The sequence below is a fragment of the Argiope bruennichi genome, chromosome 11, assembly GCF_947563725.1.
Source record: "Argiope bruennichi chromosome 11, qqArgBrue1.1, whole genome shotgun sequence".
NCBI classification, from domain to species: domain Eukaryota; kingdom Metazoa; phylum Arthropoda; class Arachnida; order Araneae; family Araneidae; genus Argiope; species Argiope bruennichi.
The window spans coordinates 85,688,263-85,712,457 of record NC_079161.1 but is presented as its reverse complement, the minus strand read 5'-3'; positions in this window follow the sequence as shown (position 1 = coordinate 85,712,457).

Sequence of the window (24,195 nt, the reverse complement as noted above, 5' to 3'; positions counted from 1 at the left end):
ATACCTTTTTAATGCTATTTTCTATCTTTAGATAGTATTTTCTCAAATTCTAAATTTTGACAAAAATCTCTTATATATATTGTGGCTAATTAAAATTTAATGCATTTTTTAAAAATTCGAATTAGATATTCGGATGTATTTTGATGATGATTAGGTATGTGCCGAAAGTAGCGTTACACCGATAAAAAGCTCATAATTAAAATAAAAAAAATAGAATTTATATAGCTATCAAAAGACTAGCTATTCAAAAAAAATATTTCATATGTTTGTGTACTAGATGCAAAAGAAACTAGAATCAACAACAACAACAAAAATAAGGAATGAAAAAAACACGAAGAAACAGGAGCAGGCTTAAAAAGAAAAAGTGGAGAAGGTGTAAATGGCTCAAGCAGAAGAGCCTACATAATATTCCACAGTAAAAAAATAGACAATTTAAACTCTGAAAACAGAAAAATAAATTAAAGAATAAAAGCGAAGGGGAAAATATAAATAAACAAATGAAAAAATTAAATAAATAAATAAAGAAATAAATAAACAGAAAAATAAATATATACAGCGGCTCAGACTAAGGTAGAATTCATGAGCAGGATCAAATGAGATATAATAATTTCTCAATATGTTTTGCAATATAATTATTTGAAGAAAAAAAATCAGATTATATATCAGTCGAACCCCAATATTTAAAGAATAGATGGAAATAGATCTTATTTTCTTAGTTCAGGACCTAGGTAATATATTTCTTAAGCCGTCTACAAAATTTTAAGCAAAAGATTTTATAAACCTTTAAACTAGAAGAATTTCGCTTTACAGACTCTTTTTAATCAAAAAGACCTTTTAACCAATTGAAAACAAACTTTTGCCACTTAATTTGTAATTTCGTTTTCATAGATATTTCTAAAATTCTTTTTATTCAAATTTTCAAAAATACAACTATTTTTGAACATTTTTCAAAACTTTAATCACGAACATGCTTGAAATATACATATAACACTTTTTTGAATAATGAGTTTCTAAATTAGGTACGTCTATTTGATATATAAAGAAAGTTATCTTGAAAAGCAACAAGCAGTATTTTTGTTAAAAAAAGTTTCTATTAAAACATTAGTTTCTGGCTAGATAAGGAACCTTTTGAAAGGGAGAGAAGAGAAGAGATAAATTCCAGTTTACTCAGAATATATGCTTCACACGGTTAAAATTTCTTGGTAATATTATTTCAAAGACACAATATGCCAGGGAAGGAATATTTATTTATTAGATATAATAAGCAATAAAAAAACATTGTTGTTCGAAATCTTATTTCGAAAAAAAAAATATTATAACTCAGAAATGCTCTTTACGGTTGATGAAAAACGGTCAGAATTTGATTTAATATATGCTAAATTACAAGGATGATACAGATATAGATTCCATCATAATAGAAAAAATGCTTAATCATTAATTAACATATCTTCCAATGTTTAAAATCAAATATAGCAAAAAAAAATTATATTTATTTATTTTAAAACCGTTTGTATATTTGAAGATCATCACTTATTTTAAATTTTACATTCAAATTTTATCATTTATTCTGAAATGTATTTCCACTAAGACGATTTTTCAAAAAGCAAAGTTTAAGCTCGAAATAATATGTTTTCAAAAGTCTTTTTAATGATTTTTTTTTTAAGTTTCCGTGTGCTTAAAATCTTGATGAAAGCACCAAAGAAAGAGAAAAAATATTTAATAATATTACTTTCAGGAAAATTAAATATTGATTTTCTTAATTCATTTTATTATGCCTCTACAAAAGAATCCATTTTTATAATTTTCGTAAGGAAGTAATAAGATTAATAATCTCTGCAATTTTATTTTTCTCATTACTTCTTTTTAAACGGGTTTCATTAATTTCTAAGAAAAACAAGTTCTGTAACAAAGATATGTTAAAATGTTTCCAACTAGTCCAAAATTCAAATTTTCTTTTAAATTCCTTAAAAATTATTAATGAAAGTTAAAGTATTTGTTGAACTTTATGATAAAGGTTGAAATTCGATTACGAAATGTCACACTCTAGTTATGCTATGCTTCAGTTGTATTACACCAATCAGCGGATAATTTTACAATATTTAATCATTTATATGTGGAGAATTATTAAAAGTGGGAAATTATTATTGATATAGATGTCTCCATATATCCTGATATTAATGAATTTATTTCTGCTTTTTTTAAATAAATTATTTTGGATAAAAATCGATAAATCTGATAATTGAAGCATGCCATAGATTACAGTAAAAATTGTCTGATGAATTCTATGAGTGTGTTTTAATCATTCTCAAAATTAATTTTTGAATTTAGTTTTGCCAAAAATAAAAGATTTTTAAATACAGAGCTTTTCAAAGCAATTGCACCGATTGCAAATACCTTTATAACTGGAAGATCTGGGGTACAGTGAAAATAAAATGGACAAAATAATAATTCTATGCTAAGGAGGAATTTCAAAGAAATATAAAGACCAACCTCAAATCTCTTGTGGCAAACATTCTTGAAAAAGGGGACAAGAATCATGATCCACCAATGTGACAATTAACTGAAATCCACGGTGACATAACATTTCGTAATAAATTCATTTTGTTGTCCTCTTGTTCATTAGGAATTTCAAATGAACTTCAAGGTCAACCTCAAATCTCTGGAGGCAACATTCTTGAAAAAGAGGGAGATATGGAGGCAACATTCTTGAAACAGGGGACAAGAATCATGATCTACCAATATGTTAATTAACTGAAACTCCACGGTGATTATGGAGAAAAGGAAACATGTTTGTACATAACATTTCGCAATAAATTCATTTTGGTGTCCTTTTCTTCACGAGGCATTTCAAATGAACTTCAAGGCCAACCTCTAATCTCTGGAGGCAACATTCTTGAAAAAGGGGGTAAGAACCATGATCCACCAATATGACGATTGCTTGAACCTCTAAAGTGATTGTGTTGAAAAGGTACCAAAATTGTACTTAACATTTCATAATAAATTCATTTTCTTGTCTACTCTTTTTTTTTTTTTTCATATAGCCGTTTGAGCGAAAAAATACCCCTCGTAATTAAATGATGAAACTTTTCTACTATAAATTGCTCAAATATTTTCTTTACATTCTTGTTTACAAAATAATTAAAGCAGTTTTTAATTGATTTTATTGTCCGGAATAACCGTGAGCATTTCGTAACTAAATTAATTATTCCTTTCCTATAACATAATAATTTTTCATATCTTATTTCTAATTGAATTCATTGTTCTTTTAGGTAGTGTTATAAAAATCAAGAATAGTTTCTTCATTCGAAATTAGCAAATATAAACTCAGCAATGATAATCAAAATAATACCGATTGTGTAGATTGGAGCTAAACATTCTCAAATTATATCCTGTAAAAATATTCAATACTGCAACTATCACATAGATTCATTTCATCTCTTTAATTTAAATATCAAAAATAAACACTGACTGTATACTAACTCAACAACTACAAATATCTCAAATCATAATGGGACACCTTAATATGTAGAATTCATTGATTAAAAATAAAAATCATAATCAGTATGCATAGATCTTCTTCGAATTCGCGTCCCTTAGGTTGCGAGTTCGAACCCCGCCGGCAGAAGATTCCCCGTGTGCTTGGTGGCTGACGCGCGTTAAATCTGTCGTGGTCACAAAGTCCTCCATGTCAAGAGTAATACCACTGGGGGTACTGGATCAGGGGTGATCGTTCTCTGATTCAGGTCTAAATTACGATCTGTGAATGAGTGAATGAAATGCGTGAATGAAGTCCGCTCCGTAAAAAGGGTTGTGACGTGCGTGTAGCTAAGTCGTACTCTTGGCCCTACATGGTGTTACTATTGAAACAAGAGGCGCTCCCCCTGAGGCTTAAATCGGCTGTCTTCGACAGCGGGCTTGTCCATGGCAAGTGCCATCAGAAACAACAACAAGATCTTCTCTGGTTTTTTTTTTTTTTTTTGTAATTACCATTTTTTCTTAGAAATGTAACAGGCATATAGTAATAGTTTGATTATAGTGTCTAATATATTTGCGGGATCATATTTTGCAAAATGCCTTACAACAATTAATATTTTTAAAAATACGTATTGGGAAATAAAAAGTAGAATGTTATTATTAGAACTATTTAGTTGTCCCATAGAAGTTATTGCCATTTTCAATGTAATATATTCCACTGTTTTCATTTGCAGACGTTATCTAGTGTAACATCTTCAACTGCTTTAGTCACTATTGATAACACTCTGCTGTATTTACCTTTCTTTTGTTTTCAGAGCTCATTTTAAAATGCAAAAAAGACTTCGCACATTTATGTCTGGAAATCCTATTAAATGCATAATATATTTACTCCTTTTTCAGAGTTACATTACTCTAAAGGATGACCATTGCTTCCATGTAAAATTACTTTAGTTTACTAAGAAGAATGACACGTGCTTTACAGCAACGCTAGAATTAGTTCGGGATGGGATTTTTAATTTTGAACTCCAGTCAGTTGATGAATCCTATGTTTTTGTAAAGCTCTATAATGTAAGCCATCTGTTGCATTACCTCAGTTAAAAATTTTGATAATTTTATTATCAAATCGATTAAAATTTCCTCTTGAATATGCTAGATGTGGGAGCGAAAATCTTTTATATAATTGATACTTGGAGTGAGCATTCAAATAACATTCGTTTTTAATTAAAAAAAAATAATACGCGTCAATCTAATTCAAAACATGCCGAATGATCCCTTAGGGGTCATAGCGTGAGATTTGTTTTCCGTAATGATTAATCATGGAATAGTCCTTTATACATTTCAACACGAAGGTTCAGTCATGCTTTGTACAAGTGTTCATTCTTTCAATCATCTACTTCAAGTCATAGTTCAGAAATATCAATTATTAATATTTATCTACCGTAGTACTTTCATATCATTAAAAGAGGAAGCACAAATGTTAAAAGTCACGAGATTTGCCCATGAATAATTCAATGCATTAAAAACAAATTGAGTGGGAAAGTAGTGGAAAGTAACATATTCATTGTTCTTCAAGTGCTTGCTCCGTAGTGAATAATTAAAAGTCGAAAATTGGAAAAAGTGTTTATATTATCTTTAACAAAATATAATCAAATACTGTAAGCGCTCTTGAATTTAACAACCACATCTTATCTCGAATAAGAATGTTTATTTATTTTGTGGTACGATTTGTTACATTTAAAGGATTTTCTAGAAATATTAATATGCTGTTAAGAAATGCATACGAAAATACGTTTTTCACTGAATATAGTTCCTAAATTTGGTTTTAACGTATTACAGAGTATTACACCGATACACGACCTCAATTAAATTAATTCTGTATTGAAAATAATTTTATAGATATAGCATCTATATTTATAATTATATTTATAGTAGCTCTATTTTAATAACGGATAACAGGATGTAAATAATACAGTTATGATTATATAATTTTTTGTTTCAATTTATTTGAAAACGTTTTTAATTATGTAGCTTAAACTACTCTATCTGAAATATTCCTCCTAAATAAGTTAAGATCAATAGAATTGAATTCCTGAACAAATCACCTCTAAATATACAGTCAGTCACAAAAGTCCCTAATTTTCGCAGATCTAGCACTTTACTCATATTTTTGAATAAACAACTTTATTTTCGTTAACATCTTGGATAATAACTCATATCTAACAAAAAAATATGAACAAATGCGTTAAAATATAACAAAAATTAACAACGTATTAAATTATATAGTCACAAAAGTCTACATACAGAGACAGAACAATACAAACTTTCAGAATTAAATGCCAAAAAATGTAACATTAATACTAACATTAAGACCTCCCTTTGAAGTAACAACAGCCTGAATTCGGTGTGGCATCGACATAACCAGATTTTTTGTCGTCTCAGATGTAATTTGAGATCATGCAAGCTCTATTGCCTTCTTTAGGGTTTCCTTGCTTGTTACCCATTGCTCCCGAACTCTTCTATCAACTTCCTCTCAAAGGTGCTCGATGGGATTAAGGTCTGGGGACTGTGGCGGTGTTTTATAGAGTAGCCATTCCTTATCAATCTATTAGCTGTATGTTTTGGATGGTTGTCTTGCTGGAAGACAAAGTTGTTCCCAAGTCCCAATTTTCGAACCGATGGAAGTAGATTGTCTTGCAAAATCTTCAGGTATTCAAATCGATTCATTATGCCATCGATAAACACTAAATTGCCCACTCCAGCGGCCGCCATTGATCCCCAAACCATAACGCTGCCTCCACCGTGTTTCACAGTTGGAGTCAAATTCTCGGGATTCATTTCTGTGTTTTTTTCCCTCCAGATTTTTCCGAGGCCATCACTCCCGAACACGTTGAACTTACTCTCGTCCGTCAAAACAACTGTTTTCCAAAAGTTAAAATCTTGGTCAATATGTGCAGAAGCAAAATCAAGTCTCTTGTTTGTTAGTAGATGAAATGAACAGCTTTCGTCTAGAAACTCTACCATTGTAGCCGGCTGATCGAAGAATTCTACGAACAGTTTCTGAATGTACTTTCTTTCCACTAGCTGTTGCAATTTGATTCGCTAATTTTGGAGCACTAATTTTCGGATTTTTCTTCATTTTTCTTACTATGGTGCTTGCATCACGATCATTAAGCTTCCTTGGACGACCACATCGATATTTGTTAAGCACATTTCCACGAATAACATAATTTCTGTAGATTGTTTGAACAGTTGACCGACTTTTTTTTACAATTTTTGCAATTTCTACATAAGATTTCTTTTCACATTTCATTCTTACTATCATATTTCGAAGTTCTAAAGATGTTTCCTTTCCCTGACTCATTTTGTTGAAGTTTCAATGTCAAAAAATCTCGGGAAATGAAGATTAGAATAGATAACGAAACATGTAACCTCAAACTAAGACAATCTTCCAAAATAACTTGGTATGCAAATTTTTTTCCGTCCACCAATCAGGTGTATGCAGACTTTTGCGACTTGATAATTACTATACAAATCAGAAAATTACCTCGAAATTATTATTTCTGAATATTTTTATTATGAAAAACAAATTTTTTAGAGAAAACTGAAGGAGTGATATGATTTTTAAAATTGAAATTTAATTGCTTTTTGAGAAACCTTTATTTTGATCAGTGTATGTAGATTTTTGTGACTGGCTGTTAATACTCATTACTGCTAAAATGGAAAGTAATCAGGTTTTGATATAAATAGGTGCTTAATTTAGATGACATAATAAATAAACATCTTAATCACTATTTAATATATCTTCCCAATAAATAAAAATAACTAATTTCAGAAACAGATTATCACTAGAAGGCTAAAAATGTATACTAATTTTAAATTTTACATTTACAATTTATTAAGAATTACGTTTTTAATGAAAGAATATTTTTAGAATTCAAAGTTTCAATTGAAGATAATATGGAATTTTTTAAAAAAAATTTCAATTACATTTTTTTTTCTTTTTGGCTCTTTTCCAAAAATATTTTTCAATGCCTTTATTTTTTTTTTTTTTTTCTAAAGTCAATAGTCTTGATAAAGGTTCCATGAAGGAAGATTTTTGATAATCTTACTTTTAAGAAAATTAGATATTGATTTTTAATTCATTCATAAAGCTTCAATAAAAACAACCTTTCTTTTACTTTTAGTAAAAATAATAATACAGTTAATAATGTCTACTTTTTTTCATTTTTCTTAATTCTTCTTTTTAAACGGGTTTAAGTAGCATCTTGGAAAAATAAATTCCGCAGCTAAGATGTCTTGAAATGTTTTTAAATTATCCAGAATAAGTTTAATATGTATTAAAACTTATAAATAAATGTCAAAATTTGTTTTAATTTCATAATATAAGCTGAAAGCTGTCTACTTAAATACAGAACTCGAGTTATACTAATCTTCAATTATATTGCCTGTCTTATGTGCACAATTTTATAATACAAAGTTTTGAAAAAATAAAAAAAAAAGTTATAAGTATAAATATAAAAGTTTTGAAAAAATAAAAAAATAGGAAAGACGAGTAAAGCTTTTATATAACTAAATTAAGAATTAGTTCGAAATCTAGTTTTAGAGTTGTTGATATCTGAGTAGCCTGTTAAAGACAAGTATGATGTATTAAAGATATATTTTTTTGGTTTAAAAAAAATCCTGCAGCTGGAATAATGTTTTTGTTGTATGTAACTGAAATACTTCTGGAGTTTCAAAATCCTTTAATCTTAGTACTTCAATCTACAAAGTATTAGGAAAATATCAAATACCATTAAAGACTTAAGTTGCAGTAGATATATACATACAGATAGATAAATTCTTTTAAAAAATCACAGGTGTTATAATATATATATATATATATATACTAAGAGAATAAATTCGATGCAGCATATACTCTCATTAGACAGACATTTTCCAATGTACAGATATTTTTTTTTCATTTAATCACAAATTTAACCCTTTTATTCATCGTTTTCTGTGTCGAAATATTATATCAATTATGAAATACTGATATGAAGAAATAAAAAATATTTTATTCATTGGTGTATTTATGATGAAATATTATACATATTAAGGAATGTTGAAATCAAGAAAATGAGAAAAATTAATATATATCCCTTTTGGAAAGTGCCTTTATATGAAACTAAACTTTAATTAAAGTTAATCAATTAGTTCATTATCCAGTTCTAAAAATATTAAAAATTTTGATCCGTATCGAAGTTATCTCAGTGCTCAAAATTATTATAAACATTATAATCTACTTTTTGGAAACCGAATCTATAGACACAAACTTGATTCTTGCCACACTGAATTTCTTCTGAGAGGAGTGGCCTATATTTTCTTCTAAAAGGTTTTATGATCCAAAAAAAAAGAATTATTTTACAAAAAAGTATTTTTTTATTAAATATGATAAATTTTTAAACAAATGATAATGGGTCGCTACAGAATTTATGTTTGTTTGTTTGTTTCTTATGGCACTTGCCACTGACAAGCCCGCTGTTACGAAGACAGCGATTTAAGCCTGAGGGGAACGTCTCTTATTTTTTATAGCAGCGCCAACTAGGGCCAAGAGTACGACTTTGCCACTCAAGCATCATTCATTCGCTTGCACAACCCCTTTTTACAGGAGGGCACATTCACACATCTCACAGATAGAACAACAGAAGAACAACCCTGCCCAAACCGGGACTCGAACCCGGGACGCCCAGATCACGGGGAAGACGCGCTACCCCTAGGCCAGGACGCCGGCACAGAATTGATTATTATGCAAAATGGAATACACGTTAACAGAAAAAAATATTAAGTGAGTAGGTCTGAGTTACAACACAGAAATGTAATTTTAATGGCAGTCGAAAATTGTTCGAATGGCAGTCGAATACAATAACCTACTCAACAGATGTATAAAGTGAAGAGAGCTGTTACTTCAGAAACGCCCCCTATAAGTTGAAAGAAGCTTTATTTCTGATCATTCGACGCGAGTCTCTTATTTGTGCATTGCGTTATTTTTTATGGTATTGCTACCAAATGCCTCAATAATGCACATTAAATCAATATATTTTTACAGCATATCATAATGTATTAAGATTTCTCTTTCTATCTTCAAGTTGAAAAATAGTGAGACGAAATCATCGTTTTCAAAAACATGAAATTTTGGAACCTAAACGAAGGCAAGCAAAATTAAAGGTTTTGAAATCGAGTATAATAATGCACATTTCATTTTCCCCCATCAGAATTTTAGCTTTTCAAGTTATGTATGATATTGCATTGAAGGAAATTGCATATTTAAAAGCAAGTAGAATACAAGATATACAAAAGTTTCAAATAGAAATATTTCAGATTTAGTATATTATCCATATCTGCTTGATGGATATAAGTGCAATTGCATTCTCCAGAAAGATCAAATTTAAAGCTGAAAGTAATTGAAACGTTTCCGACATTGAAAATCGTAGGAATTTGAGATGTAATTAAAGGATTTTTTTAAGTAAATATTATGAGTTCTGTAAAATTTACTATGCATATAAAGAATGTGTTATTTTTAGTAAAAAAACAAATTTAAATATTTTTAATAGCAAATTTAATATATGCTTTGATACAATAATCTGCAATTTCAAAACCGAAATTTTGTACATTCAGAAAGAGAAAGAGGGTGTGTATAAAATCACACCAAGGTAGCATAAGACCCATATACAAGGTGATCAAAATTAAAACACCCCTACTCTGAGATCTCTACTCAGTGTAAAGGCTTCAGAATGGGTGAATATACTATTCAAGACTTGGGCGAGGAATTCTGAGAAAAAAAAAATCTATAGTTCCTGAAATACCGATAGATGGCGCTGAAAATAAGAAAATATGCTAAAAAGATACAAATAATCACAAAATAAACACATGCGGTATGGAATTTTTCCTTTCTGTTTCTAATGCTGAAATGAAAGAAAAAAAAAGATTAAAAAAAAGTGAAGAAATTAAACTGTAATTATAACTGCAATTAAATTGTAATTGTAATTAAATTAAACTGTAATTATAACTGCAATTTCGCAGTGAAAACACATATATTGGCAAAAATCCTTAGTTTGCTGCTATTGTTACAGCCATAAAAGGGAGAAAATTAGGAAAATGTCATTCTTATCAGCGATGGCTTTGCGCTCTGCTTGTGAATTTGTTTTATGAAAACAAAGGAAATGCTGCAGCTGCACTTCGAGAGTTTCGTCGACTTGAAAATTCACGCAAAGGACCGGCAGATATCAAAGCATACTCGAAAATTTTGTTGTGCCCCAAATGCAGCAGTGCTAATGACTTGATTCAATAACCTTTCTGCAAGATGATCGCAGATTCAGCAGTTTATTAGGCAAGATTTTATTAATGATAGAGTAATTAATTATGCGTCGCCGGCAATCTCACCATCTCGTTCTATACATCTTAATCCCTGCGATTCTTGGCGTAAGGGGCATTTAAAAAGTTTTGTTTATCGAGGACGTCTGGTAACCTTGGCATATTTGAAAGACAGTATCTCTCCATTCGAGAAGCATCTCAATCAACCAATAAGAATCCGCAGTTAAATAAGCTGCTAAGCATCGATGAAGTCCATGTGATTGAATGTTTGATGCATTCGTGTAAAATGTGTTACAAATGTGTATTTTGAGACTTTTCAGCATATTTTTGTTTTACAGAGCCATCTGTCGGTATTTCTGGAACTAATTTTTTTGTCTTCCTATCAATCCGTCGCCCCATGTCTTGAATAGTATATTCACCAATTTTGGAGTCTTTACATTGATTAGTTCGCTGTATAGAGAGCTCAGAGTAGGGGTCTCTTAACTTTGATCACCTTGTATACAGTGATTTTATTTTCATCAAATGATAATTAAAATAATTTTGTATGATTTTTTTATGTAATATGAAAATTAGAAAAAAACATGTACTAATATTCAATATAAATGGCATCTAAAGAGTTATAATAAACTGAGCAATTTTCATATTACAATCAAAAATAAATTTAAAAAAAAGTTTAAGATATACATAGTTTCTTATACATAGTTATTATAATATAAAATTATATAACATTGAATTTCAATGTATTTTTTGAATTCTGACATAAAATTTAAAACATAAATTTTGATATAAATGCAGAATTTTTTTTTTCTTTTTGAATTAAAGGTTCTGTTAATTATATTTTGAAGTTAATTTCAGAAGTATCTGAGATTTCGACTTTTTAAACTTACACCTATATAGTTCTAGAGTTCATGAAGTTTTTTTAATAGGTATATTTTTAAATGATTTTTTAAGGGTATGAGCGTTTCTAGTTCCCTTAAATAAAGGGTCAATATTTTTCTTATCATAAATTATTTTATAAAAACATTTTTTTTTCTTTCTGATATGTATAAATATTCCTTGTTGTAATTCATTAAAAAAGAATCCAAACGTTTTTTTATCTTTTGAAAAGACTGCTATTTGCAAATTGTGAAGAGGAAAAAAAGGTAGATTTCTAAGGTATCAAAAACAAGATTGAAATGTACTTCTTCATCAAATATTCATGCGTTGACATTTACAAAGCCATAAAATTAGAGAGTTTTATTTAGCATTGAAGCCATTGCAACAAGCAAATATACCTTTATTACGATTGCGTTTAACTTTTAGACTAACATTTTTTTTTTTTTTTTAATATTCGAAATTTTTTTTTTGTATTAATTTCGAGATGTTTAAACATATTTATATAAGGAAAACATTTAATCTCAAAATATTACTTTTTCAAACCAGTCTTTAAAAAAACACGAATTAACAATTTATGCATAAAAATAATCGTTTGCCTTAAAAATATTTTAAATAACAAAATATTGTATTTATATATTTAATTAATTAATTATATCTTTATTCGATATTTAGCAAACGATTTTTAACGTAACTTTTTTTCTGTAAATTTTATTTAAGAAATTCAATTAAAAATTGCTCTCTTATAAATCATATTTAGTTGATTATAAATTGAAAATAAATTATTATAATATCTAATTTTGAAGCAAACAATATTATCAATTGTATATACTTGTCAAATATATATATACTTATGTCCAAAACATATTTGTAATTATCACTAATATAAAAGGAGGTTACAGAATCATTCTCCGGTTAAAAAATATCATAAAAAACCAATTAAAATTTTGCATATGATTGCACTGATATATCGTAAACACATTTATAAATTTTTTTCTATAATTCAAAAGCACGTTGTGTTAAACCTATCAAATTTGGTATGAAATATTGTGATTAAAATTTTAGCTTTTTAACAAACTTTTGTTTCAATCGACTGTTGAAAAAAAAAGTATCTAAAATATATATCTAAATATTAGATTTTCGGAGGTTATTAAAGGCATGCTAGGACTTAGTAGCCAAATAAACCGCCAAGAATGACACTATAGATTCAGAAACAAATTCTAAATACATGCCAAAGGCTGAAGTTTCGTAAACTGTTTCACGCCAATGTTATGTAAGACGTTATCAGGAATAAAGAGTTTGCGGGAAAATTTTGGGGGGACCAATCCAGCTGTTTTTTTTTTCCATTTCCAGTCAGAAGAGTTAAGACGAAAAAAAACATTTATGATAGCCGATTATCTTTGCGAGTTCACAAATGGTACTGACTAAGTCTATGACAAAGGATAACAACGTGCTCTGGTTGGTTTAAGCCTTGGCATCCTTTTGACAATGTTTTGCCAAGAAGATGTCATACAGAAATATATTTTTACAAAAATTAATAAAATTTGTGGATTTATCCCCCCCCCCTACTTTTTACATGTAATATTAATCTGGAACACATATACAGCGGAAAAGATCAAATCCTGAAACCTAAATTCAGGAAATATAAAAATTACAATTTATTAAAAATAATTTTTGTATGTGTTTTTTCTTAATATTATTTTGATATAACTAAAAAAATTAGCTACGAAATCACATATTCCGTTAAAGATTACACATTTATACGTTTTGGGCATTAAGTAATCATCTCCCCATATGTAGTTGATGGAAAAGTAACACACGTTCAGCAACAAGTTTCAATGACTGCATAAATTATCTAATAAAGGCACGAAAATCATAGAAAAATAAGAATTATTTAATTGCTGCATCATATGTTTAGTCATTACTTTCATGTAGTTTTTATACTTCTGTGCATAAACAACATTAGTTACTTGTATTACTAGTATTATTAGTAATATTTATTATTATTAATAATAATTACTATTAGTAGTATTACTTCTAATATTTAGAGAAAACAATTATATTAATAAAAATTAGATCGTGTTGATATTCACTCGTATCTTCCATAAAACTAATGAAAGGTACAAGGTTTGAGCCAAATAAGCGAAAACTAGACTATTATGAGTGCAAAACATTGCCAAAAGGATGCCAAGGCTTAAACCAATCAGACCACGTCGATATCCTTTGACATAGACTTAGTCTGTACAATCTGCGAACTCGCATTATCTTTGAATAACTTCATAAAGCAGTGTTGCCACCTATTCAGCTTTAAACAATGTTTATAATATTATTGTTAACATTTAATCATCATTAAAAAAATATAATTCTCCAAAATACAGAGATAAAAACAATATATTTAATACATAGTTCAAACGATACTAAGTAATTCCCCATAAAAGGAATGAAAAGCAAAACTCTAAATAATCACAAAAAAAGCGTTCCTTTGATTTTTGGTTGACACATTTCAAGGAATGATAAGCAAGAAAAACGATATAACCTCATCACTACGTGCATACAAAAAAATTCACACGCAAACTAACTTTATTACAGGCGCCTCAATCTCAGGAGACACCCGAGCACAAGTCGAATCTGATTGGTTTGTCAGATCACATGACTTCAAAGTGTACATTATGGGAAATCTTCTGTTGGCTATTTATCTTTCCTTCTGACAAATAGATGCGTACTTTGGCGAAATTAATTTGGAAATAGATATTAGTACTGTAGTACTTCATTTTGTAATTCAGTTGATTAAAATTTTACACTCGCATCTGTTTTATAATAAAGCTGATATAGAAGAAATAAGGGTATGCTACATGGTTCTAAGTGTGCTCTTATTTCTATATTTGAAAAGAAAATATTATGAACTGTTATTATATAGGTTTATAAATGTTGTTGAGGTTTATAAATGTTGTCTTTCAATAAAAATGAAATGCACAGATCTACAAAACCCTCTTTGGATCCATTTTAACATATGTGTTCGGAACTTAAGGCAATAACTTCACAGGGAGAAGCTCTTATTCCTGTATTTGAAAAGAAAATATTATGAATTGTTTTTTTTATAAAATGCGATTAAAATAACTGCGTTTTTTATAAAATTCAGCGCCGAGTAACGCACATTTGAATTCCATGTTTATTGCTTATCCTTGTAATACGGAACAATGCTTACCGCTTCACAAATACAAATTGGTTACTATAAAATTGGCGGGGAGCGAATTTGGCGGTTTTCAGTTCACTAATCTGACAAACCAATCAGATTCGACTTGTGCTCGGGTGTCTCCTGAGATTGAGGCGCCTGTACTTTATTATCCCCTTATTAATATTTTCATGTGATACGATTCCGATATTGCATGCTTCACATCGATTGCAGTGAGATAATGAAAAAATCGGGAATTTGTTTCATTGCAAGTAGGACTATTGAAAGATGAGTTGATTTAACTATTGCAATTGAAAACTCTTTTTTTCGTTTTGGATAAATGAATATAAATTTTGAAAATAGGAAAAACATATGTAAAATATTTGTCTTTTCATTTTGTTTTTGTTCTTATTGATTGATTTTAAATGTCCCTTTTTCTTCCCAATATGCCTTACCGTGCAGGTATATAATTTGAACAATATTTATATTTTTGTGCAATGAAGTTCCCATTTTCATAAAAAGGGAGGCATTGTAATTTGAAATGTTCGAAGTAATATCACTATAACTGTAACTATAATTATTTTTCTCGTGATTCTTTAATGCTTTCTTTAACTCTATCAATACAGAGAGGCCCAATACGCCCATTTAACGAAACTACTACAGGCTCTTGATATGCTAGACAGCGCTAAGAAATTTCCTTCCCCTTCCATTAGATCTGATTGATTGAACACATGGGGCTCTTGCTTTCTTCATTAGATGTGTTCACCAGATTTAGTTTAGTTTAGTTATATTAACACCCATTTTTAAAGCAATACTAGAACTATTTTGAGACGGGCCTTGTAATTTTGTACTTCGGTCAGATGACGAGGACGACACCTGATATGGCACATCCCTCTCCACACCAGCGGGAGGTCGTTTAACGTGCACCAGGCGCGCTGACACAACGGTTCTTCGGTGGAATCGGGTCTCAAACCTGAACCAATCCGGTTCCGAAGCCGAGACCTTACCACCGCGGCATCAGGTGCTCCGCTAATCACTGGCAGGCCAGTTCTTCAACGTCGCTTCCGACTACTCTTCGACTCCACTGGTCTACGACTCCAATTCACGTCGACGACTCTGGTTCATTCTACTCTGCTCTGCTCTACCGCTTCCGACTTCTTCTCAATTCACCGCTCGACTCACCACCCCTGGGTCTAGAAGCCTCTCAACCAATCAGGAACGTTCGAGGCGTATCTCCGTTCCTACTGAACGGATCGGGAAAATTCTCGATGTTTCGGGTATAATCTATTTTGGCGCCAAAGTCGCCAAGTTTGTCGCCAAGCTCTGGGACCTCCTATGGAACCACCTATGCTGGGAAGCCGCCTCGCAGATTCGTAACAATAGTGATACAGTAATCTACCGTCACCAATCTTTTTAGTAACCAATCTACAGTTTCCATGGTCACCAAGGATTGATTATTATATTGGTCTCTTCCTATTCTCTTTCCTTAAACTCAATTCACAATTTTATTCTCTTTCTTGGAACAATATTACCACTATAATAACCAATTTATGTTTTCAATGATCACTATGAATTTGTAATTATATTGTTTCTCTTTCCTAGAACAATATTACCACTTTAATAACCAATTAATGATTTTCATTGTCACCATGGGTTGGTCATTACAAGGGTCTCTTCTTATTCTCTTTCCTAGATCCAATCCACAATTTTATTCTCTTTAATAGTAGTATATAACCACTACAATAACCAATCCATGGTTACCTTGAAAACAAAAAGTCACCCTACAGTTGTTGTAGCTATTATCATAGAGATTCCTTCGTGCTAATATTCATTCTTTTGCTCATAAAATTTTATTGCTCAGATTATTATGATTTTTAAAAGTTAAATGCTTAATCTAATAGATATCGGATTTAAACACTCAAATAACAGCATCCACGAAGCCAAAATTCAACAATTGCCAATAATATCTGTAATATACCTAGATTTCCTAAACAAGAAAACTAGCAGGCCTAAATTTTCTAAAAATTTGAAATTTGTTAACGATAGCATATTATATATTTATTCAACTGATCTAAGTATTAATGTTTTGTTTCAAATTATTTCCTAACCAGATGTATCGCAAAAGTCTCGAATTGAAAGTCTCGAAGAATTTAAGCTTCGATTGTGATACTTTTAACGAATTAAAACAAGCTAAGCAGGAGTTCGAAAGAAAACCATAAGTCACAAGACCATAAAAGTCACAAGACCAAGAAAGTCACAAGACCATATACCAAACCTCTTTCATTTAAATCATTGGGTTTATGTGATGATGTGTACCAAATTTTATCAATCTAGCACTTTAGGTTTTGTAGTCATCGACTTCATTTGTACTAGAGCAGCCAGACTTCTTCTGAAAGGATTTCACGCAAAATTTTATAGAAAGCTATAAACTTGGTCTAATGTTCAGAATCAGAATTTCATCCGTTTAGCTCAAGTGCATTTGAATATTGAAAAACAGAGAGTCATGATACTAAAAGAGTATTTTATGGACTTGAAAAAGTGTGAAATATGGAGATTTCTTAAAATCTCGATTTTAGAAATTTTGGGCGATTGCAGTACATTTTCTCTCTATATTTTGCATTCAAAAAAATGTGATAAATTTGAAAACTGAAATTTGATTGTTCTTATTTTTATTATTAGCTTTAATTATTTTTTTATTGAAAAGAAACTTGTTTTTGCTATTTATTTTACTCGAGAATTTTTAACCAATCCAGAATTATATTCGGTATTTAAATTAAAGAATTAATTAATAGTAAAGGTTCAACTATTCAAATAGTTTTCACTTTCTCTTATACACAATATAGGGAAATTATAACAAGCAAATGAACAAAAATTCGAATTCATGATTTTGACGAATCTCCACGTTTTAGACCTCCCTGAGCTCGAAAAACACATTTTAAAAAATGTCCATCTGTCAGTCTGTCTATCGACAAAGATAATTCAAAAAACTTTGAGCTAAACGGTTGAAATGTCTTTACTCCGAATTTGCAGATTCTTATAAGATTTTGAGGTTACTTTAGTTATATTAACGTCTCGTTTTAAAGCAAAACCAGGGTTATTTTGGGACAGACCTCGTCATTTTGAATCGAGGTCAAATAACGAGGACGATACCTGAACTAACACCCTTATCTCCACACTACGCGACACAGCGGGAGGTCATTTGGCCCGGACCGTGTAAAGCCGCGGTCCAACGGCCGGATGATCTTCACAGATGTGGTCATAAAACTGTCACCCTTCCTTCGTGGTTCCACCCCCGCCTGTGGCAGCGGACCCACGACCAGAGAAATCTTCAGACGGCACGCGTTCCCCTTTCGACCGCTCAAAACCCTCAGTTTCTTTGATTCTCTCCCCCCCCCCCATAGCCCAAACAAATTTTCCGGTTCTTTGATGTTTATCCATCTACCGACATTTTGCGGGAAGCTACAGGCGTACTACAGGCGTACCACGGACGAAAGGGGAGTGTGGTCCCCCATTGGGTTGGATGTCAGATTTATGACCAAATCCGTGAGGTCGCAGGCCGTTGGACCGCCGCTTAAGCGAGTGCACCATACTCGCTTACACGACGGTTCTTCTGTGGAACCGGATCTTGAACCTGAAATCCTCCGGTTCCGAAGCCGAGACCTTCCCACCAGGCCACCGCAGCCTATCAGGTTTTGAGTAAAACCTGTTCAGAGAAAGTCCATCTATCCGCCTGTTCGAATACAAGTTAACACGATAATTACAAAACGAAGAGATCTTGATACATAAAATTTGGTACACAGTTTTAATATCTATAGTAGTCACCTGTCAAATGGTATTGACTTTTTATCAAGCTGTAGTTTCAGAAACCTTTAAACGTGTTCATTCAAAAGGGCAATGGTTTAAATACATCAAATTTGATATGGTATTTTGTGAATACAAATGCAGTTTTGCATCTAATTTTTGATTCAATTCTGTTGCAAAAACCGGTCTAAAATACAAGTTCAATTTTTCTATACTATTAATCACACAGATGGGGTTAATCGCCAAATAACTCGCCAAACATGACACGACAGATTCGATTAAATGCTAAATTTGGGTCAGAAGTCAATATATCGTAGCTATTGTACGCCAATGCTATGTAAAGAGTTCTCTGGAATGACAAGCTTATTAGAGAAAAGTTTGGGGAGGCCTCAATAACTGGTATAAATAAAAATAAAAAAGACACAGAACTGCTGAAACACAAAAGAAATGATTTTATAATATAAAACATCCGAGGAAAACACATTAAATGAAAATACATGAAATGAAAAAGATTTTCTTACGTGAAACGGAAAATTGTTTTGAAATTTGGTGTTGAATGTTGAAATCAAATTTTATTTCTGATGATTATATATACTGCAACTGGTAATCTATACTTATAATAAAGCTCAATGTGTGTGTGTGTGTGTGTGTTGGCGCTCTACAGGCCAGGTCATTTGACATACAGCTACCAAATTTGGTACATGTATACCTTAGAGGTCGGGAATGAGCAAATGGGGTCCCTTTTTTTGAATATTTAATTAGAATTTTAATTATTAATTAAAAACTAACTTTCCCGCCAAAATAATCTTCCATTTTCCCCAACGCCAAATGATTTAGGCTTTAGTTCTTTTTTTCTCCCAACAGTAATGAGGCTTGGGTTAAGATTTTTTGGCGGATTATTTCAAACGATTCTGTTTATTTTCTTAATGTTTTATGCATTTAAAATTAAACATTGTTAATTAATCCATGTTTCAGATTCATTCTGAAGTACTTTTGAATTAAAATAACACAGAAAAAAGGAAATTAAAAATGTCTAATCTGCATAGCGTTACCCCAACTGGCGTAGAAAAATTCACTCATTTGCGTTACCGTAAAAGACGAAGAGAATTCACGCATGCGCACTGTGTTCTGATTGTTGGCATAGCAACCATTATCAACGGACGATTTAAATTACTTTTAGGTTAGTTGCATGCTTTTGTAAGCAAATTGTAATTATGTTAGTTATATATTTTTTGTATATGCTTATAGTTTTAAATACATCGTTTTTTAAGTAGTTTTTTTAAACCTGTTTTCGACCGATTATTTTAAGGGATTCATTTTTTTTCTTAGTGTTTGATGCATTTAAAATGAAACATTGTTAATGAATCGATCCGTTCATGATGAATCTGAGAAAATTTTGTTGACAAATTCTTGAGATATTATATAAATTAAGAAAGATATTCTTTAGTGCCCATAAAGTTTAAACGCTCAGTGACTCTATTTTCAGTAATCATATTATTAAAAAAAATGCTTTGTTTCAGTAAAAAATATTATTATACTAATTGCAGATTAATCCTTTACACTTTAATTTAAAGCATAAATTCTACGAGGGGTAACAGAAAATGAGAGAGATACATATCACGTTATGACTGAAGGCCTTTATAATATTATGAGTAAATTATATGACTATCAAAATGAGAAGTTTTAAAATATTTTGCTTAAGAATCTATTAAAGTTGGAATTGCATAAAATATTTAATTATTAAAATTTTAACGAACATTAAGATTGGCGAACCGGCTGGTCGCCAAAGGCGGCTAGTTATATATATATATATATATATATATATATATATATATATATATATATATATATATATATATATATATAATAACATCTGAGAAAGACAAAAATGACAAATAATAAATAAATAACAAATTCCTGCCGACGAACTGTTATTTTTGGTATGCCTTTCTAAAAGGATTACGGAGTTTGAAATTTTCACTACTCCTTAATAAGTACGCCTTAAAATAAATTCTAACTATATGTTGAAAGAAAAAGGAAACAACATTTAAGGATTAAGTTGCAGTAGGTTTTTATGGACTAATAGTCTATAAAGACAATCATTTTATCCCGTATATGTCTTTAACAAGTTTGCTTTTTGCGTTAGAAACATTTCACAACAACTTACATTCTCTGCTGTTGCATCATCTATTGTTTAAAGCTGAACGTTTATAAGAGGAAAAAGAATAATATTTCTCATAAATTATTGGATTCATATCTTTTATCATCAAAAATGGTTCTTTTCAAAGTATTAGCGGAATAAAATTTTTTAATGGATGAATTTGTATATCGGAAAAGAGAGAATAAAAATTTATTATAATTTGAGGGATTAAACAAAAGCATTTAAAATTATGATTTATTTTTATACTGTAAAATCATTGTTGATAAAAAAAATTCTAATAACATTTACAGTTATTTCTAATGAATACTGGGGACATTTCCGCGCAAGAGCAATCATTGCCAATATTTGGTGACAATGTAGCAGATTAGTATAAATAGTAGAAAATGTAGATGCCAAACTTTGACATTTAGCGCTAAATTCAGGTAAAAATATTATCACCGGTTCTCATTAAATATTAGAGGCAATATTATTTCTGATAAAGCAAAATTTTAATCACAATTATTGTTATTTCTGATGAATGCTAGACACATCTCTGCATGTCAATATTTCGAGAAAACTTAACAGCATAGAATAAATACTAGCCAATGTAGTTACCAAACTTTGAAGGTTTTTGCTAAATCCTAGTAAAAATAAAGTTGCCAATTCTCATCAAATATTAGAGACAATATTATTGCGTATAAAGCAAAATTTTAATCACAATTATTGTTATTTCTGATGAATGCTAGACACATCTCTGCATGTCAATATTTCGAGAAAACTTAACAGCATAGAATAAATACTAGCCAATGTAGTTACCAAACTTTGAAGGTTTTTGCTAAATCCTAGTAAAAATAAAGTTGCCAATTCTCATCAAATATTAGAGACAATATTATTGCGTATAAAGCAAAATTTTAATCACAATTATTGTTATTTCTGATGAATGCTAGACACATCTCTGCATGTCAATATTTCGAGAAAACTTAACAGCATAGAATAAATACTAGCCAATGTAGTTACCAAACTTTGAAGGTTTTTGCTAAATCCTAGTAAAAATAAAGTTGCCAATTCTCATCAAATATTAGAGACAATATTATTTCTGATAAAGCAAAATTTTAATCACAATTATTGTTATTTCTGATGAATGCTAGACACATCTCTGCATGTCAATATTTCGAGAAAACTTAACAGCATAGAATAAATACTAGCCAATGTAGTTACCAAACTTTGAAGGTTTTTGCTAAATCCTAGTAAAAATAAAGTTGCCAATTCTCATCAAATATTAGAGACAATATTATTTCTGATAAAGCAAAATTTTAATCACAATTATTTTTATTTCTGATGAATGCTAGACGCATCTCTGCATGTCAATATTTCGAGAAAACTTAACAGCATAGAATAAATACTAGCCAATGTAGTTACCAAACTTTGAAGGTTTTTGCTAAATCCTAGTAAAAATAAAGTTGCCAATTCTCATCAAATATTACAGGCAATATTATTTCTGATAAAGCAAAATTTTAATCACAATTATTTTTATTTCTGATGAATGCTAGACACATCTCCGCATGTCAATATTTCGAGAAAACTTAACAGCATAGAATAAATACTAGCCAATGTAGTTACCAAACTTTGAAGGTTTTTGCTAAATCCTAGTAAAAATAAAGTTGCCAATTCTCATCAAATATTACAGGCAATATTACTTCTGATAAAGCAAACTGCTAACCACTTTTATTGTTATTTCTGATGAATGTTAGTCGCATTCCCGCACGCCAGCATTCCTCTCCAATATATGTTGACAATTTAGTAACATAGCATAAATAGGAGTCAATTTGGATGCCAAACTTTGACTCTTGATATCAAATGCGAGTGAAAATTTCAACACCAATTTTCATCAAACATTACAGCCAGTGTTATTTGGTATAAAGAAAAATTTTATTTGCATTTATTGTTTTATCTAAAAAATAATAGGGACATTTCTGTTACCATCACAACAGTCTTCGCCAAGCTATAATTTCAGAACCAGTTGTAATTTGACGACAAGTAGCAACACAGCATAGGCACTAGCCAATGTAGTTGCCATAGGCCGAAGTTCTGTGAACTCATTTCTTTGTCCCTCAATACCAGAAGACACTAGTTTTTATACCATATATCATAGTATTAACACATATTTTCTCACTTATTATTTGAGTACTAATCTCTCCATTTATCTCAAGCCGCGTAGAATGCGAACTCTCTCACGGCTCGGTGAATCATAAAAGCAGTTGCCGGTAACATATCGAGTTAAAATAAAAGGATCTGTACTGGTAGTTTATATACTTAACACTTAACACCTCTCCATGCCCCTGAGACTATAATTTTAACGATTATTTAAACAGTTGGGTGGACATGGAGAGTGAGAGTTGCAGATGGCTAAGCTAATGATGTGGAGGTAATGGTGATTGGGCTGATGATGTGGAGGTAATGGTGATTGGGCTGATGTTGGCTGGGTTAAAGATTTTTAGGCTGCAGTGGGTTGCATTGGAGTAGGAGAGCTGAATTCGGTTAGACTGGTGAGGAGCTGACTTGGCTGGGTTAGAGCAGGAATGGTTGGTTTTAGGTTGGGTTGGAGCAGGGATGTCATGGGCTATGCAGGACTGAATGGAGTTGTCTGAGCTTGAGGATGCGCTGCGTTGGTGGTTGGAGTTTCCGGGCCTGGGTGGAAGTCTTGTCGTGCAGGTGGTGAGATGGGTTTTCCGGTGTTATAGGAGTGGCGGTCAGTATCTGAACAGCTGTGACTCTTCATGCAGGAATTGAACCATTTTTCTGATCTTGGCCTTGCTGAGAGAGTTATCTGCTACCCTGGAGAACCAGACCTGTTGAAGGTTAGCTGATGGTTTCGTTAGGTGATAAGATGTAGTTAAAATGCATTCTGTTGCGTAGTGGAGTGGTGACCCCACTTCGCCGCAGGTGCAGTAAGGTTCGTCTGCTAAATTGAACCTTTTTAAGTAGGTGGAAATAGTTTATATACTGTATTGAACTTTTCAAGAATTTATTAAAGAAAAAGTAAGCTGAAGGACATAAACTGTTCACATTTCAACATAAATTCTGTAATGCCCAACTTCAATGCAGGAAAAATAAACAAAACATTAACGTAAATCATAGGCCTAATTCTTAAGAAAATTGACTCAAACTGAATTCATTTTTTACTGGTAAATGATTATAAAGATATGAAAAGGAAAACCTATGATAATTGTCAGAAGTTATAGTTTTTAGAAAAGTTCTTACTAGACGGTCATTACACACTGACGGAACAATGAACAACGAGCAGAACTCTGCTCTTTTCCTGTCACACTCTGTTCCTGTATTTTGTACACGACATGTAAGAGAATCATAGCAGACGCTCGCTTCC